General features: G+C 45.9%; 1 pseudogene; it reads right to left on the bottom strand.

Moving 5' to 3' along the window:
- Positions 1-1,794: 1,794 nt before the first annotated feature.
- On the bottom strand, positions 1,795-2,091 carry LOC112484162 (annotated as a pseudogene).
- Between the last annotated feature and the right edge of the window lie 6,029 nt (positions 2,092-8,120).

The raw sequence follows: 8,120 nt of genomic DNA, 5'->3' as shown, positions 1-8,120 counted from the left end.
ATGTAAAACACTTCACCCAACAACAGCAGAATACACATTTTTCTCAAGTGCACATAATACATTCTCCAGTATAGACCATAAGTTAGGCCACAAAACAAGTCTCAATAAATGTGAAAAGTTTGAAAGCATACAAAGTATTTTTTCTGACCACAATGGAATGAAGGTACAAATCAATGACAGAGGGAAAACTGGAAGATAACATACTCTTAACCAATGAGTCAAAGAAGAAATCACAAGAGAAATTTAAAAATACTTTGAGATAAAAGAAAATGAAAACACAACATACCAAAATCTATGGGATGCAGGAAAAGCAGTGCTCAGAGAGAAATATAGCTTTTAAGTGCTGCATTAAAAAAGAGGAAAGATCTTAAATAGATAACCTAACTTTATACCTTAAGGAACTAGAAAAAGAATAAGCTAAACCCAAAGCAAGCAGAAAGAGGGAAATAATAAAGATTATAGTGGAATAGTAGAACAGAGAATAGAAAAGCAATAGAATCAACAAAACCAACAGTTGGTTCTTTGAAAAGATCAACAAAATTGACAAACCTTTATCTAGACTAAGAAAAAAAGAAAAAACAAATAACTAAAATCAGAAATGAAAGTAGGGACATAACAACTGACTTTATAGAAATAGGAAGGGTTATAAGTAACTATGAACGATTGTGTGCCAACGATTTAGATAACCTAGATGAAACTGACAAATTCACGGAAACAAACTACCAAAACCGATTCAAGAAGAAATAGAGAATTTGACCATTTCTATGGGACTCTACTTTTCCCTCTAAGCAGGTGGTTTTCAAACTCTTTTCGGAGGCCTATGAGTTTCCACATATCTGGGGTGGATGGGGGTGAGGTGGGGCTGCTCTGAGGCCCCCAACTCCTGGTTGAAACACAGTTCTATTTACAGTTGATCCTTGAATTATGTGGGTTCACTTACATGTGGATTTTGTTCAATAAATATACAGTTGGCTCTCCATATCCCTGGGTTTCACAACCACAGATTCAACCAATCATGCACCAAAAACAGTATTTTTAAGCCACGGCTGGGAATCCATGGATGCACTCTTCTACATCATCTGAAATCAGGGACTTCAGCATGTGTGGATTTTGAGTCCTGAAACCAATCTCCTGTGGATACTGGGGGAGAACTTTAGTTAAATTCTTGAGGAATCAAAGTTATATGCAGGGTTTTTTTTTATGGTATAAGTGTTTATTAACATGGAACATGTTTTTTCTTCTTACTAGGTTTGATTTTATGTCACCCATGGTCAACAATTTGCTTTTTCCCCCGCTCCAATAGTATTCCTAAGGTAAGACCAAATATTGACTTAATTTTCCCTACTTTTTTTCTTAAGTATTATTTATAATAAAAGGCAAACACATAGCCAAACACGGGTTAACAAAAACTAATGTCTGCTATACTTACATTTAAATTACAGAGAAATAAGTATGTGGATGCTATCTTCATTTGCAAAGCCTTATAAAATATTTTGCAAATATTTTGCAAATGTAGAGACTACTGAAACACAATAGATTTCAGTTTCCTTCCCTCTCCTCCTCCATCCTGACTTTATCACATCGTCAGGGAGCAGATGAAAATAAATTCAGACTCTGAAGGGTATTTGATCAGTAGATTACACACAATCAAAAATACCAACTTTTATTTTAAAATGTTAAACTTACTACAAGCTGATCAAGAAAGATCAAATACGACTGTAGTAAACATGCAATATTTGAAATTGGAAAATTTTGGCTTATAACTAATATATCTTTTTAAGTTGCAAGAACATTTCATAGAGATGTTGCCCGTTTCAACTATTGAATGTGATCTCTCTCACTCTTCTTTTGAAAACCAGCAAAGATCATTTTAGTTTCAGGGATACATTTCTTTGCATTCCATCAGAGGTTTCTCTTCCCAGATAACAGAATAAGAAAATCAGAATAAGAACATCCTGGTGCTTGCCCTGTTTTGTGGCAAAAAGGCCCCAGAGATTTGGACCAGTCTTGTGTTTTCTACCTTTTCTCACCGTGTGGCACTGAGCACATTTTTTGAATAAAGACCGTCTTGCCTGCTTCATCATCTCCCATTTTGTACAGAGGGCCAGCGCCCCCGCCCTCCACCTCTCCAGGGAACGCTGAGCAGTCACGGGGTGGGGGGAGTGGGGGGGGCACTGTCGGGCCAGAGCCCACACCCCAATTTTAAGGTAGTCTGACAGCAGAGCCTCAAAGACCTACACCCCAGCTAGGCCTGTGTTTCCTGTCTATACGCAGATTTTTGATTGCACTTGCGTGGAGTGGGGGGTTGGCGCCCCACCCCCCCGCCCCCCCCACACACACACATGCACCCTTGTTCACAGGTCAACTGTATTTTCATTTGTTTTCTCTTGGGAGTGACAGATTCTGTTCAGAACATCTTAAAGAGTAGAACTCCTCCCCCCAGATTTGATAACCCTGTGAAGAAATATCTGGCAAGGTGAAGGCGTCAGGCTCAGGGGCTGAGTGAGGGGCAGTGCTGGGCTGGGAACTGCTGTCAGAGAGGACACGCCTGACCATGGTGGCCAGAGAGAGCTGTGGGTTCTGACAAAGTATGGGAGGAAAAGGGCTGGTCCTAATGCAGGGAGGAGGCAAGAGAACTAATGTGTAAATCAAGCTGTATCCAGAGACTGCAGTACGCTGATCAGCCCGGCAGCCAGACCCCGAGGACACCTGCAGAAGAAGGACGATTTCTGCTGGGACTGCTGACAACCATTTCCCCGCACCCTGAAGGGAAAACAGGAAAAGTTTTTAAGTGGCGCCCTACACAAAATAAAATCATTCATTCCCTATGGCTAAAACCATGGGGAACCTATGGATCACAGGCTGGGAACTGCCAGCAGGCCTTTCACGCTAGATGTTTTTACCTTCTTGTGCTACATACTCCCGTCCTTCCTCACTGTATGTCTATATCAAAGGAAAATGGGTAAACAAAGTCTTTAAACTATAACTTACAGGAACTGAAGAATTTATACATATATACTGAATTCCCCAAACACCAGGGGTCCCTTTCAGTGCCTTTAATCTGTCCTTCTCAGTGTCTTTGTCTGTCACTGTCCTTGTCTCTCTACTGTCTGTCCCTCTGAGTCTCTCTCAGGCTCTCTCACTCTCTGGCTCTGAGAGGAGCCCACGCTCTGTCTATGGAGCGTCACCCCTTTAATAAACTCTCCTTTTGACTCTAGCTTTGGCGTGTGTTTGGATGCTTTCTTACTCTCCGCCAAGAACCCTCTTCTCTCTCAGTGCAGGGCTAGAGTGTCACCCCACTCGGACAAATTTGCCCTGTCTTGAATCAGTCCCACTCCCAGAAGGGGTGGCCCTGGACCCCGTTTGATTGGCTGTTGAGGGCCTCCTGTAATTCCATATTAATTTTTGGTCTGCTTTTCCTATTGTGCAAAAAAGGTCATTGGTATTCTGGAGGAATTGTATTGAATGTATAGATCACTTTGGGGAGCACTACCATCTTAAGAATATTAAGTCTTCCAATCTGTGCCCCTCTTGAATTTCAGCAATGTTTTGTAGTTTTTAGTCTATACATTTTACATTTCTTAGTAAAATTTATTCCTATTTATTTTTTTATGCCATTATAAATGGAATTGTTTTTAAATTTCCTTTTCAAATTGCTCATTGCTATTGTATGGAAATGCAACTAGTTTTTGCGTGTTTGTCTTGTATAGTGGAACTTTGCTGACTTTCATAGTTTTGATGGTTGTGCGTGTGTGGTTTTAGTATCAAGGTTATGCTGACCTTATAGAAAAGGTGAGCAAGGATGTGTTCCCTCCTCTTCTCTCTCTCTCTTTTTTTTATTGGAAGAGTTTGAGAAGAATTTGCATTAATTTTTCTTTAAATTAAATTTTGGTTGAATTCACTGGCGAAGCCATCTTGTCCACGACTTTTCTTTGTTGGGAGACTTTTGATTACTGCTTCAATCTCCTTATGTATCGTAGGTCTTTCCAGGTTTTCTATTTCTTCTCCAGTCAGTTTTGGTAGTTTGTTTCTAGCAATTTGCCAATATCATTTCGATTATCTAATTCGTTGGCGTAAAATTATTCATAGTATTCTCCTATAATCCTTTTTATTTATTTCTGTACGGTCAGTAGTTATGTTCCCGCTTTCATTTCTGATTTTAGATATTTGTTTTTTTCTCTTTTCTAGGTCCCTGTTTTATGTCATTTCAGCATTCATCAGTTGCTATTGTAACCTCTTTGTTAGAAAAACAAAAATGGAAAGTCTCCATGGCAGTAGGGACTATATGTTTTGTTACTGTTGTAACTACTCAACCTGGCACATAATAGACCTCAGTAAATATTTCCAGAATTATTTCTTGCTGGTAGAGGGCATGAATGGACTGGGAAAGGGGCTTCCTCACAGCCCTCAGGGGAAGACAGGCTGTTAACTGTTGAGCCTTCTTTCACCTGGGCTCATGGCCCCCCAGTGCATCTTCCCCGTGACCTCTGCAGAGCTCCAGCACAGACCTGACTGCTACCCTCACCTGGCTAAATCCCTCAGCAGCTCCCCAGTGCCCTCTCGATGAAGGTCACCCTTCTTGGCTTAACATGTGAGGCCCTGAATAGCCTGTCCCCTCCCACCTTATCTTCTGTTACCCAGCCCCATCCCCATCTTCCGTCCTAGCCATCCTGCACTTGTCAGGTCCCTCTGACATCCTGCTCTGGTCTGGCCTCTGAATAACACCTGTTTGTCCTTCGGGTCTCCATTCAGCGGTTGTTCCCTCTGGAGGCCTGGTGGGGTGCCCTCTGCACCCCCACAGCCTGCGTGTGGACGTTCCTCTAGAATGCTGACCGAGCAGCCTTGCAGCATCCTGTGAATGTCCCGGACTGGCTTTGAGCCCCACATGGGGAGTGGTGCATCTCTTATCTGTCCTCTGTCTCTGGCTCTGCACTCGTCACTTGGCACCCGTTTTAAAATGTAGATTTTTATTATTATGCAGGTCTGGTGAGGCTAACAGATCAGGAGAGGATTGCCATTAAAAAGACACTCTGTTACTCACAGATCTCAAGGAGGGGGCCTACAAGCCAGTGGAACTACACGGGGCAGCACCGGGGCAGTCAGGGGGCAGTCACGAGGCAGAGGAAGGGGGCGGAGGACCAGGCAAGAGCCTTTATTGTGGTTTCCCTAGGAAGGAGTGAGCAGGGCAGCATAAGCAGGTTTGAGATCGGCTGGTTTGAATAATCTGAACATGCTCTAAGGCTTAGGGGCTGGCCCTGGTCGAGTGGCACCTGGCCCTGGGGTGATTGCGGCACAGGAACAATGCCTCCTGGAATGTGAGAGTCTTAACAGGGATGGGGGGCTGTGGAAGGGGTTGGGGGTATGGTTTTGGATTAGCTGTTTTGCATATGAAAGGTGCACACAAGCAACTCATTTACTATCTCTAGGAACTGGCTAGCCCTGGAAGGGGCAGGCCCTCCAGGTCCCGCAAGGTCCCAACTGTCAAAATATCAGAATGAAAAAGACATGCTTGGAGCACCGAGAGTTTTTAGGGCCGTGAAATATGATGATCAATACATGTCAATATACAGTTATCCAAACCCACGGAATGTACAGCACCAGGAGTGAACCCTAATGTAAACTACGGACTCTAGGTGATTATGACATGTCAGTGTAGGTTCACTGATAGTAACATATACCGTCTGGTGGGGACGCTGATTGTGGGGGAGGCTGTGCATGTGTAGCACGTGACGTATATGGGAATTCTCCGTACCACCTCCTCAGTTTTGCTGGGAAAATTAAACTGCTCTTAAGAAACAGTTTCGAAAAATATAAAAAAGAAACAACAACAAATTATGAGTTGACCATCATCTACGGCTAGAACTGCACCGTCCGATAAGGTAGACAGCAGCCACACGTGGCTATTCAGCACTTGAAATGTACTGCAGGCATACGATAAGCCACGTTTTGAAGACTTACTATGCCAAAAAGGAAAACATCTCATTAGTCATTTTCATTTTGATTACATGTTGAAATGATAATATGTTGATAGATAGGGTTGAATAAAATACATTAAAAAAATTTTTAAAGACATTTTTAATACAGCACTCCATAGTACATGTGGAACCTAAGCTTGGAATCTGGACTCTGCTCACTTGGTTAAGCAACTTAACCCCTCTGGGCCTCAGCTGATGGTTTTTTCCCCTTATAAAATGGGGATAAATATTAAACCCCTAGGGTTATGATTACTTCAAGCCACTCTTTTTAAAGGAGTTCCGCCGATCCCCAGCACCTCCCTATCACTCGGGATTTATAGCAATGATCCTAAACTCACAATATCTTGCTTCATTTTTTGCTGCTTGTCTTATCTGCTCTGCACTGGGACCATCTATCTGTCTCTTTCACTGCTTGTCCTGGCACCTAGCCCAGTGCCTAGCATACAGAAAGTACTCGCTTAAGTGCTGAATGAATGAGATAACAAGTGGCCTCCACACAGGTATCCACTGAGGATCAGTGACACCTTTGTCATATTCATGGCGGGGACACATCTGCTTCCTTACTGCCATTACTTCAGGGCTGGTATCTGAGGCACTCAGAAAACCTGTGTGGGAGGGGTGAACGGAGCTCGGCAGCTTTGAAGATGTCCTTGGGACCCTTTTGGATATTCTCTTCATGGCACACCAGCCACCTTCATCACTTTGTGCCTGCCCCAGCCCCAGCCTGGCAGGGCTGGTGTCAGGCAGTCACCTCTGCAGCTGGGGGCAGTTCAGCTGGCCTGGTCCTCACACATCTGGTAAGAGCAAAAGCACAAGGGCTGAGGCCAAGGCCATGACCAGTGCCAGTAGCCCGAGTCCCACCTTGGCCATCATTGCAGTTGCCCCCTGGAACACAGTCTAGTGAGGGAAGCGCCTCAAAGCCGGCCTTGTAGGAGGGAGCAGGGCCAACCACATTGGGAACATAGCAAAAGGGGCCACACAGAGACAGTCCATAATCCAAGTTTCTGAAAGTCAAGACATAGGCTGGCAAGGCATCCTGGAAAATTCCTTCACAGAACTCACCGCCCACCCTGCTCTGCAGAAGGGCCACCAACTAGAGGTGCCTTCTGCAGGCCCTGGGTTATGGTCAGTCTCTCCAGCTCAGCTCCAGGCTGGAGACCACCCAACGGCCACCATTGTCAGAGCTAGTGACCAGGAAGCAGGAAGCTTTTGACCCCCAGCTGTGCTCATTCCACACATGATGAAAAGAGGGGCCCCTGCTGGAAGCAGTTTATCCTTAATGTCTCCAGCAGTTGTAGGAACGGATGAGGCCTCCCCTCTCCCAGTTCAGCCCTGTCCATGAATATGTGGCCCTTCCCACACTCAGCAGCTGCGGTCTTCAGAACTCCGGGGTTTCATTCAGGGCCTGGCCTCCCTGAGCATCTTGTCTCCCGCCAATACCTGGGTTCTGAACTGGTCCAACAGCTCGTAAATCCCTGTCTGCTCTGCTTCCTGGTTCTTCAGCAGCGACCCCCACCCCTCCCGCCCTCCCCGACACTCCCCGTGCCCTATCAAGGTTGTGGGTGGGACAAACCGAGAGGGGCCGGGCGGGGAGGGGGACTCACTCTCCCGGGACCTCGGCCAAGTCTGGGTACTCAGGGGCAGGCAAGGGCAGTGGGCCGGAGCGGGAAGGCTGGCCCCGGCCGGTCCCGCCGCGTCCCCACGCCCTCAGCCACGCGGAGCCGCGTCCCGGCCCAGCTTCGCCCATCCTGGGGACGGCCACAGCGACCGCCACAGGACCGCTGGGCGCCCGAGCCCAGGTGCATCTTAGCGGCTTGGGCAGAGCGAGTCTCATAAGCCCCGCCCCATGTCTAAGCACCACCCAGAAAGCCCCGCCCCTGGGGCCTGGTATCTTCCGCCAAGCCCCGCCCCGGCGTTAAGCTCCACCCATCTAGTCCTCCCCAACCCTGCCTGCTGCAACCCCTCCGCTCTTGCTTCCAATCAGTCATGCGACCCAGGGAAAGAAGAAACGGCTTCTAGATTATTTGATTCCCGCCGGCGTGGTTACGTGGGGCTACTTGCTTTTCTCCCAAAACCAGAGCATTTCTTTGTTGTAGTGGTTAATAGTTTTATTGAGATATTCTCAAGATAACGTTCAGAAAAATT

Source organism: Pteropus alecto, unplaced genomic scaffold (genome assembly GCF_000325575.1).
Source record: "Pteropus alecto unplaced genomic scaffold, ASM32557v1 scaffold37, whole genome shotgun sequence".
Lineage (NCBI taxonomy): Eukaryota > Metazoa > Chordata > Mammalia > Chiroptera > Pteropodidae > Pteropus > Pteropus alecto.
Note: the sequence above shows the minus strand (reverse complement) of the source record. Positions and strands in the feature narration are given on the sequence as shown.